This window comes from Marmota flaviventris, chromosome 6 (assembly GCF_047511675.1).
Source record: "Marmota flaviventris isolate mMarFla1 chromosome 6, mMarFla1.hap1, whole genome shotgun sequence".
In the NCBI taxonomy this organism is placed as follows: domain Eukaryota; kingdom Metazoa; phylum Chordata; class Mammalia; order Rodentia; family Sciuridae; genus Marmota; species Marmota flaviventris.
The window spans coordinates 157,721,249-157,731,994 of NC_092503.1; the positions used below are offsets into that span (position 1 = coordinate 157,721,249).

Consider the following 10,746-nt stretch of genomic DNA (forward strand, 5'->3'; position numbering starts at 1 on the left):
ACAAAAGCTTGTTTATGAATATTTCATTCAATTTAGAGAGTCGTGTTAAACTTCTACTTTTCCGTCTTGTCCGGGGGAAACTGATCGGCAGGTGGTGGGTATGGAAAAGACCAACCCCAGAAGCTCAGAGGTAACAGGCCTGGGAGTTGTTCTTCCAAGTTGGAAGCAGATTCACCATCCAGGAGCTGGTTCAGTCTGTATCATCGTATTTCTGTGTCGGCGGAGGATCGAACCCCGCGCCCCGCGGACGCCAGGCGAGCGCGTTGCCGCCTGAGCCACAAGGCCAGCCCCGGAGAACATCGATTCGACTCCCGCCTAGTTTATCCGCCCCCCCCCCCCCCCCCCCCCGCAAAAAAGGGACTGTTCCTCGTTCAAAGGAATAGCTTCCCCACAAAGAGCCATCTCAGCTGTCCGTTAAAAATGAAAAGGTCTTCAGAAAAGGGACTTCTAGGGAGGGATTCTCCTTACATCATATCTCTTGAAAACTTGGAAAAGGAGGTTGGATTCAGGACTCATTTGGGAAAGAAAAGGATGCCACGCCACAAGTTGTAGAGCTCCAGGAGGACAGAGTACAGGTGCCGCGGGGATCAGCGGGCTGAAGAAGGTGGGGGTACACGTAGGTGAGGCGATCCTTGGAGGAGACGAACCCACGGTCTCCGAGGATGATTACGGGGCTGCTCCGGAAGAGAGCCAGGCAAAACTTGGCCCGTACGGGGATCGAACCCGCGACCTTGGCGTTATTAGCACCACGCTCTAACCAACTGAGCTAACCGGCCACTGGTGACCTATTGCCTCAGGTTACACAGAGCAAAGTCACCGCAGGCGGGACACTGGGCTGCACCTCTTTAACAGACAAAATCTCGTTTCTCGGGGTTCTGCTCCTCGGGACGTGCCCCTCCCGCGTCCTGCTCCTCGGAACTCCTGTTCCTTGGGGGCCGGGCTCCTCCCAGGTCCTGTTCCTTGGGGCCGCGCTCCTCCCGGGTCCTGTTCCTTGGGGGCCGCGCTCCTCCCGGGTCCTGTTCCTTGGGGGCCGCGCTCCTCCCGCGTCCTGCTCCTTCCAGGTCCAGCTCCCGGTGCTGCGCAGGGAGGCGAGTCCGGGCGAAGGCGGAGGTCCGGATTCGCGGAACCGAGCGCGGGATTCGCGGCTCTGCCCCGCGGCTCCTCCGGACCGACGCTCCCCAAGGAGGCGCCCTTCTGTTTGCGGTGGGACCGCGGGTCTTGCCCTGCAGAAGGATGGGGTGGAGACTGGTGGACCGCCTTCTTAGTTTTTGTTTGCTTCTCCTTAAAGCACCTTTGTCTTCCACGACCCTTTCCCCATCGGTCGGTAGCTGGAAGAAGTTCAAGAAGGAAGTCTGAGATCAGGGTGTTCTTTTCGTGTCACCGACCTCGATCCGAGTTAGGCAGCTGCTAAAGCCGTAAGGCAAAATTGGCACTAGACAAACAGAAGGCCCCTTTACAGTAAGTGCCATCTGACATCTTGGAGAATTCGCTTCTGTATCCGTAAAACTTCAGAAAGATTTGAGTTGACCTTTCGGCCGGAAGAAAAGGAGAGCCCCGAGCCAGCCAGGAGTCGAACCTAGAATCTTCTGATCCGTAGTCAGACGCGTTATCCATTGCGCCACTGGCCCGAGCTGGCGAGGCCCTCTCACATGATAGCTGATAAAACACCATTTCCACGTCATTCGTGCGGGCACCCTGATAATCTCACCACAGAGTTTGGATCCTGGTGAGTCTATTCAGATATGATCGATATCCGTATTACACCTTTGTTTTAAATTCCTAAAAGAATGAATTTAACCTTTAGCGCATCACATTTGAACAGAAGGAATTGTCTTTTTTTCCTGTGTGCGCTTGTTTCTCTTGATGTACTTGTGACCTCATCACTAAATTTTTATCTGTTAATTTGCCACAATTCCACTTTTCCTATATTTATTCTCATATATACTTATAATGAGTACCAGTGACGTGTGCTTGGATTACTAATGAGTACTCAGCATTATTTCTCATTAAATGTTATAAAATAAGGTACGTGGAATACATTTAGTTACAAGAATTACATCTTTTTATTGCTAATAAAGGAATAACTCATTACAGGAGAGATGCAGGGCAAAATTGTATGTTACATCTTGCAGCAGATAAAAGCACGCAAAATAATCTGCAAGCAAAAGGAGGCAAAGTTCAATAGGAAACACGCACTCTAGAAATCGTATTTTGCATCAAATGCTAGAAACTGATTTATTAACCAAAAAACCTAAAACAGATGTTATCTTTAGATAAATTGCTCCTTTATTTTAGTTTTCAAAATTAACAAAATAGACACTTCAAAATATGTAACTGCTTTTAAGAAAATGGTTCTGAGACAGAGAATAGTAACATCCTTAACAACACAAACCTAGAAGCCAGAATGCAAAGCTCCTTATCCTTGGCTACCTTTTGCCCAAATGGCCATGACCAAATCAGGGAGGGAGTCTTCTTTGTTCTTGGAAGTCCTCTGCAGAACTTACAATTCCATTGTTTCAAGACTGGCTAAATGCTAGGCTTCAGCACTGCTCCAATCAGGATGACATGGAATAAAGCTTTCATTTTCAATTTTGGAACCGCAGAGAAAGCACAAAGACTTTGTCTTTAAGAAATTGGGCTTTTTTTCCTCGGCCTGTGGTGCACGCGAGGAGGTGATAGGGGAGCGGCCTCCGGGCACCTCTTCAGCCCCCTTGTGGCCTGCCCTGTAGGGGTGCGTGCCCTGCAATCCTGTAGGAATAGGAGACACTGACAGAGCCTTGCTTTCAGGTAGCTGTTACCACAATAACCTTGACGGACAGCAATGATGACACTGAAGATGTTTCATTGTTTGATGCAGAAGAAGAGACAACTAATAGACCAAGAAAATCCAAAATCCGACATCCAGTGGCATCATTGTTAGAGTCTGCAAACAAGTCAAAATAACACCTGGCATTTTGCCAGGGGAATGTTAGAGTTCATAAACAAGTCTGGATGGTGCCTGGCAAAATGCCAGAGGGAGTGGTTTGAGAAGTAACAAAAACAAGCCATTAAGTGTGGAGATTCCTTATTGGTTGACTGATGTATCTAGTTTATGTTAATTAGATAAGCTGTGTGGAATGTATAAATACTGCTCCTGTCCTGCAATAAACGGCTCCTACTCCTGCTGTATCAATCAACACAAGTCATTCGTCACCCCCCAGTTATTTTGCAGCCAGCCGGACTGCGGCAGATGGTGGCCCGTACGGGGAGCCCCGGGACACTCGGGGGTAAGTGACGAAAAAAAATGCTGCCCGTCCATAGATAGGACGGGAGCAATCTGCTCGTCCCTAGGCAGATAGGGTGAGAGGAAAAATGACCATTTCAAGAAAATGGAAAAGATTGATACAGTATGTTTGTGTCTTGTTTTGTCTCAGTGTATTGTATTGTTTTTGTGCTGAAAAAATGGAAGGGGTGAAAAGTAAATTACTAAGGGAAGGAAGCACCCCAGTGGAACCAAGAATAGTTAGGGCATGTGTTGATAAGAGCCCAAGAACTCTAGTCAGAAAGAAAAAGAAAGTTCAGAAGAAGAAGGATTATCAGGAAAAAAGTTGCAGCAAAAGGCTATTACTAAATACTTTTCGTTACCGGAGGGTGCGTGAAGCGGAGAGGCGGCTGCCAAGTGTGCAAGCCGGTCATAGCGCAGCAAGGATTTTCCAAGAGGCTGCGGCAACTGGCCCTTCCCCGCCTCCTGGCCGGGGAGCTGGCTCTTCCACTGCTGCGAGCCCAAATCTAGACCTGACCTGGAGGCACAGTCTTGCAGGCTCTTGCTCCCTGTGCCCAGTAGCAGTTTGAGTCCGGGACACTCCCCAGGGCGATCTGGGGCTGCCCAGGCGCTACAGCCAGCAGAAGACGCTACCAGCGTCCCTGATGTTTGGTCATTTTCAATGCCAATAACTAAGCTACAATGGTTCTCCCACACCTGGAAGCTGATGAGTAATGAGCACTATTAATGCTTATTTCAAATGCAAAAAAACCTTGAGATAATGTACTAAATTGTTCAGAAGATTGTTTTCTTAGTAGAATGCTACAGGATTTTCTTTAGCCATCCGGAGTTCCTGCCTTCCTCCCAGTGCCGGTAAAGACCAAGGTGGAAGAATTTTCAGTGTTGCTGAAAACCGGATGAGACTTCAGCTGAGAAACAGAGGAAACTTCGGATCAAGCTAGTTGCCTGCAGAACTTACCTGGACTGTGATTTAAGCTAGCTGCCTGCAGAACTTACCTGGACTGTGATTTAAGCTAGCTGCCTGCAGAACTTACCTGGACTGTGATTTACCTGGACTGTGAGTTAATCTATTGAGACACTGCTTTACCTGGACTGAGACAACAAACTGTAATCTATAATTGTAACTCGGTATCTTTGCTAACAGTGTCATTGCTGGTATAATTTTTCCAAGGGCTTCTTGCATGGAGCCATCAAGTGGCTTGGTATTGTAGCATTTTGTATCCTTCCCTTCTGTTTGTAGCAGGTTATTTATGGTGTTTCTGTAAAAACCACTATGGTCGTTATTTAAATTAAACAAAAGGGGGAAATGTTAGAGTCTGCAAACAAGTCAAAATAACACCTGGCATTTTGCCAGGGGAATGTTAGAGTTCATAAACAAGTCTGGATGGTGCCTGGCAAAATGCCAGAGGGAGTGGTTTGAGAAGTAACAAAAACAAGCCATTAAGTGTGGAGATTCCTTATTGGTTGACTGATGTATCTAGTTTATGTTAATTAGATAAGCTGTGTGGAATGTATAAATACTGCTCCTGTCCTGCAATAAACGGCTCCTACTCCTGCTGTATCAATCAACACAAGTCATTCGTCACCCCCCAGTTATTTTGCAGCCAGCCGGACCAATCATTTTTCCATTTGTTCTTCCGAGTCAGTGCCATTATAGTCTATCTTCTCTGAGAATTGCTCAGCAGCAGCTTTATTGTCTGTATGGTGACAATTATCTTGTTGTTGTCATGTGACTTTTGGGCAGTGAAGAATGTCACAGGTAGACTGATGGTAGGCCTTGGTGGTGGAATCATATTGATGAGGATGGAAAGAGCCATTGGGTGTTTGAGTCCAGGAAGGCATCTCCTCAGGAGAATAAAACTGTTTCAGAAGCTGAATCAAGAATCTTTTGGTTAGGACTAATTGCCTGTCCAGTGCTGTGGGTGATATTTGCCTTTAGTGCTCTCTTCTCCTTCAGAGTAAAATGGTTGGCATGGTTATCATGGGTGTGGTGCTACAGGGTGCCAACCTGTAGGGTTACATCAGGTGCAAGTGGGCAGCCGGAAGAATTTAACCAGCATGGCTACCTGCATCTTGGAAAGCAGTATTTAAAACGAAACACCGGAAATGAACAGACTTCTTGGATAGAGAGAAAATTATGTTTTCTTTGATATTGGGAAATGGCCGAAGAGATACTTGATTATGAACTGTTTGGAGCTCAGTCCAGTTGCAAAGAGGAGTACTGGGTTTTGTTGTTGTTGTTTTGTTTTCACTTACAAAGTTACCATGAAAACTGTTTTCTTCTTTTAAACAAAGTTTTTATTTTCTTTTTCTAGTAGTTGAGGCTGGGAAGTATGATATCATTAAGAACATTGTCAGAATTTATTTTATGGTATACATATATATGCATATAGTAATGTATCCGTATATCCCAAATTAATGTGTTAGTTTACATATGTTACAGAGATATTTGTCTCAAAGGTATGTGTGTTTACATACTATTTCTGTAGGTTATTTTCAGAAATAAGTTGATTCCATGATTAAGAGTAAACACTTGGCTTGTGTATGAGTTAAAATGTTAGAAAAAATTGTAAATTTTAAATATATACTTCATGTTGAAATTGCTTACCTTAGACATGCACAAGGGAAAAACAAATTCAGGCTGGTAGTGTTAACTAGTGTCTAAAATTTTCTTTTATTTTTATACTTGAGGCCTAAATAATAAATGGAATCTTTATAGTTTATGTTTAAGGGACACCCAGGGATTGCTGCTGTTCTATTTATTTCATGGAAAGGACAGTCAGATTTTATTTTGGAACTTCCTGGAAACTCTGAAATGGTCTCCGGACTAAAAAAAAAAATCTTTTAGCACTAAATGAATATTATTCTTATGTCATAGTAAGAATAATCATTTAAATACTTGGCATAATAAATGCCTAAAGACATTTTATGAATCTATTTTTTCTTGCTATAATGGGGATATTGTAAATCATACAATTGTATTAAAAATATTTCTTAAACAAGGCAATATACTTAACTGTAAACTAAACCAATCTAAAACATTATCGTAGACAGCTGTAAATTCTGTTGTAGGTACTAGAAACTTTGTTGGAGTCTTTTACTCAGCAGATTATGTTGTGAATGTATTTGTACATTGTTAAGATATTTTTAAAGATGTTTTAGTTGAATAAATGTGTATTGGAGTGATAGCTTGGAAGGTGCACAACTTTATATTTGTATAAAACTATTGTTTACAAAGCAAAAAAAAAAAAAAAAGAAATTGGGATTTTTTTTCCTTGGTGGGGGGTTGAACTCAAGGCCTTGTTCATGCAAGGTAAGCACTCTACCCACTGAGCTATATCCCCAGCTCAAAACGTTTACATTTCTTGATGAAGTAAAAAATGTTGGAAAAGCCGTTGTCTGGGCTAGGTTTCCAATCCAAGGGCCTGGGTAAGTCCGAGCTGATTGCCACACTATGGAACTTCCTGTAGAGTTCTCCAGTCCACACCAGAAGGGAAGGGTGACTCTTTGGGTACCCTCAAGCCTAATAATTTTTGTTTTTTCTTTTAGTATTCTTCATCCATGGCACACTTCCTTCCTTCATACTTTCTATTCGTTAAAATTAATAGAAGTTCCATGACTCACAAAGAGAGTCCAGATTCCTTCCCAAGTGCCAGACAGGGTATTTTCAGGCTCCCAGGGGATTTGATTTCAAAAGCCTCCAATAATTTGCTGTGACTTTGGTTTCATCTCTCTTCCTGAGTCCTGGAGACCACTCAGAACTCCCACAAGGGGCACAGCTTGCAGGTGGTGGGTCAGAGTGTTATGGGTGGGTTTTGTCCAATTGACTGTCAGAGGAGGGTGGCAGGGGGGTGATGCTTGATAATCTATGTGTCTAGACTCTATGCTTAGTCTAGATGACATCAGACATTTTATTCTGTCATTCTGTTATTCTGGTGAAATAAAAAAAAAGTGGACATAAAATCTAAACCATTATATTTAACTAGGTTTTATTGATTTTGTACCTGTGAGATGGTCAATAATGTATTCAGGAAGTTGCCAAACTCATCCTTCTGGAACATAGGTTTCCAAAATTCTGATTTTTGCTTGATAACTTGAGTTTTAACATTGACTCTCATTACTGTCTGTTAGAGTCTGTAAACAAGTCAAAATAATACCTGGCATTTTGCCAGGGGAATGTTAGAGTTCGTAAACAAGTCTGGATGGTGCCTGGCAAAATGCCAGAGGGAGTGGTTTGAGAAGTAACAAAAGCAGCCATTAAGTGTGGAGATTCCTGATTGGTTGACTGATGTATCTAGTTTATGTTAATTAGATAAGCTGTGTGGAATGTATAAATACTGCTCCTGTCCTGCAATAAACGGCTCCCACTCCTGCTGTATCAACGTTTACAAGTTATTCATCACCCCCGGTTATTTTGCTGCAGCCGGACTGCAGCAACTGTCAGTTTGACAAGCACCCAAGCGTGAATGTTGGGCATTCTCTCAAGTAAAAATGACATCCCATCAAAGCTAGTTCAGCTCACCATGCAAATACTCAAATGATTTCCCTCAAGGCAATCACTCTACAGAATGCAGTAGACTTGCTCCATGCATGTGATCATAGCATTACTAAGACTCTTTAAAGATGAGTAGGGCCTGTCTGGGATAATGCATCATATGCAAGCACTATTCAAAGGTTTCTTACAAGTAGGGAATCCAAAGCATGAAGAAGCTAAGTAATTTGCTAAAGCCACAAAGCAAATAAAAAAACAAAGCCAATACAACAAATCAATGATGTCTGGCTTCAGAGTTGGGACAGTTCGATGACACCCTATTTGCCTCTCAATCTTTCTTTAGTTTTAGTGCTGGGAAGTGAACTTGAGGCCTCCGGTATGACTAGAGAAGTATTCTATCTCCAAGCTGCATGCCCAGCCTGTCTTTCCAGTCTTCAGGACCACACTCCAAGGAGGATTTTTATAGTTTTTTCAAGTCAAGTTGTCAAAGCCTCAGTTTTGATTTTATAATTTACATGATTTTATAATTTTTAATATATAGTTTTTAAGTTTCTTGACCAAATATGACTTTAAAAATATGTACATTTCTATTTTACCTTTCTTGGTGTTTTCCTTTATCTGTGGCATAATTTTCATCTACCACTTAGAAAGGATTCTGCCCCTTTTTTTGACAGGGTGAAAGACATTACGGTCTGCTTAAAAATGTATTCTAGTAATAAAATAAACTCCATGTTTGTATAAATATGTCAAAATAGACTCTACTGTTATTCATAACAAAAATTTTTTAAGAATAATAAAAAATGTGTTCTGTTTTACTCAGGTTATTTTTCTTAGGTAAAATTTTAAGTTATATTGATATTAAATACTGGTCCACTCACGTCACTCATCTCCAATGTAAATGTGTAAAGAAAACAAAATTCATGTGGAAATATGAGAAGCTGACCACTGCAAACTGACATTTAAAAACAGTTTATAAAACAATATTTCGCAAAGACAATGCGAAACTGTTACAGGCAGAACAATCTTCGCATACTATGGGGAGTATCTGTAAGAGAAATATTGCTCCTTTGTTGTCCGTTTATCATAAAACTGTGAGCGAATGTAAGTCATGTGATCGCAAGGAATGTCGTTCTGGTTCCCAGGATCACAAACAGTGTAGGTCCGCTTCTCCTCTGCTTCTTTTACATTTTGGATCAACAGATACTCCATAACTGGACATCTCATTCGTGCACGGAGCAGGACCCGCCGCGGCCGCTCACCAGCCTTGGCTCGGGACTCGTCCCCAACCCCACCTCGTCACCTCGTGTCCGCCTCCACCTCCGCCAGAGCAGGCTCCCCCCAGGTCCCCGCGCAGGAGGAGTGCGGGAGGGCTCGGTCACCCCGAGCTCCGGTCGCCCCTAAGTCAACCTCGGTGTCTCTCCCATGAGTACAGCCACAGCAAGTCCCCCGAGGTGTCCTCCGAGCGCCGCCTGGCACCGAGCGCGCCACCTCGGGGTTGCGGGTACCAGGTCGGGATCCTTTTTGGTCTTCAAGAGAGGGATCACAGGCTTCCCTTCTGTGGTCAGAGAAGCCCACACAGGACTAGATCGAGGCTGCTGCTGCTTCCTGCCTTCCTCCCCCTCCTCCTCCCCCTCCCCCTCCCCTCCCCCTCCTCCCCTCCCCCTCCCCCTCCTCCTCCTCCCCCTCCTCCCCCTCCCCCCCCTCCTCCTCCTCCACCTTTTCTTCTTCCCTTTACCCTTCCCCTTCTGCTTCTTTTTGATCTACTCTGCTGGGAGACCTGAAATTCTCTAGTTCTGGGAAGGGAAATTTCCCCCAAGATGTACTATTTTCTCAGTGAGACTTATGGACTTCCATATGATTGATGAGTGGAAAGCCGCAATAACCTTGATCATTTCCTGGAAAAGAAGATCAATTCGACTTACCGAACTGGGCAGTCGGGGAAAATGCCAAGGTCTTTGGCATCCACGACCCCAGCATCTCTCAGCAGGTCTGTGCACCAGGGCCAACAGGTGTGCACCGCCAAGAGTCAAGACCCTTCACCACCTGCTCACACTCTCTGAAGTGTCCACTATCCTAAAAGAGCTAAACTTAAAAGACCAGAATGACCCTGTCCTCAGCCTAGGGGTCTGGAGCTGGCAGTTTGGTTCCATGAAGGGAGAGCCTAGTGGAGGACTGGCAGCCACGGCAAGGGCCCCGTAACTATGGAACTGTCTGCCATTGCACAAAGTTAAGGAGATATTTTAAAAATACAAATCTTTCCATGGGTTCCCATTATTGTTAGGACTCATTCAAAAATATTAACCTTGGCCTAAAATAGGGATCACGCTTTTTTGTTGAGACCTGATGTAGATCGATAAATGCCAGTTAACTACTTTCAGTACCCCACTGTTTTACCATAAATTTATTCTGATTTAGATATTGTATTCCTCTAGAAGATCCTGAATCATGCACCTGCTCTCCCCTGCCCTGATCTCCTTCTACTTTGCAAAGCAACTCCACCCAGGAAGCCCAGTCTGAATACCCAGACACCCAGGCTTGTCTCAGCTTCTCTCCACCCAGGTGTTTATGGCCAAGTTTTACCTGAGATGTACAAAAGAAAAACACTGCTGTTCCTTCTCCCAACTCTCCACTTAGCCCCTTCCTTTTCCCATCTGATTTTACCACACCTCTCTTTGCCATACATCATTAACTGCACCCCAAATCTCACCTACCCCCAGAGAAAGTGAGATTGCAGAATCAGACGTGTTCTTAATGTGAATAAACTCCACATGTTCACCAATTATCTACTTTAGTTTCAGAGAAGTAGGAAATTAGGGAAGAAGGAGGAATTGGAATGTGGCCAAGATTCTATGTAATTGTGCTAAATATGTGTAATTAAGACAAGCTATTGAGAGGCTAGCACAGGAGGCTCACAAGTTTAAAGACAGCCTTAGCAAATTAGCCAGACCTAAGCACCTTAGTGAGACCCTGTCTAAAAAAACAAAAGGGCTGG

General features: G+C 43.9%; 2 non-coding genes and 1 pseudogene across 2 annotated transcripts; 1 reads left to right on the forward strand and 2 right to left on the reverse strand.

Moving 5' to 3' along the window:
• Nucleotides 1-702: 702 nt before the first annotated feature.
• Trnai-aau (transfer RNA isoleucine (anticodon AAU)) lies at nucleotides 703-776 on the reverse strand. The gene has a single exon. It is a non-coding gene; the product is annotated as a tRNA-Ile (tRNA).
• A 779-nt stretch (nucleotides 777-1,555) lies between these two features.
• On the reverse strand, nucleotides 1,556-1,628 carry Trnar-acg (transfer RNA arginine (anticodon ACG)). Its single transcript has one exon. It is a non-coding gene; the product is annotated as a tRNA-Arg (tRNA).
• A 3,258-nt stretch (nucleotides 1,629-4,886) lies between these two features.
• LOC114102605 (Golgi apparatus membrane protein TVP23 homolog B pseudogene) lies at nucleotides 4,887-5,412 on the forward strand (annotated as a pseudogene).
• The last annotated feature ends 5,334 nt before the right edge of the window (nucleotides 5,413-10,746 follow it).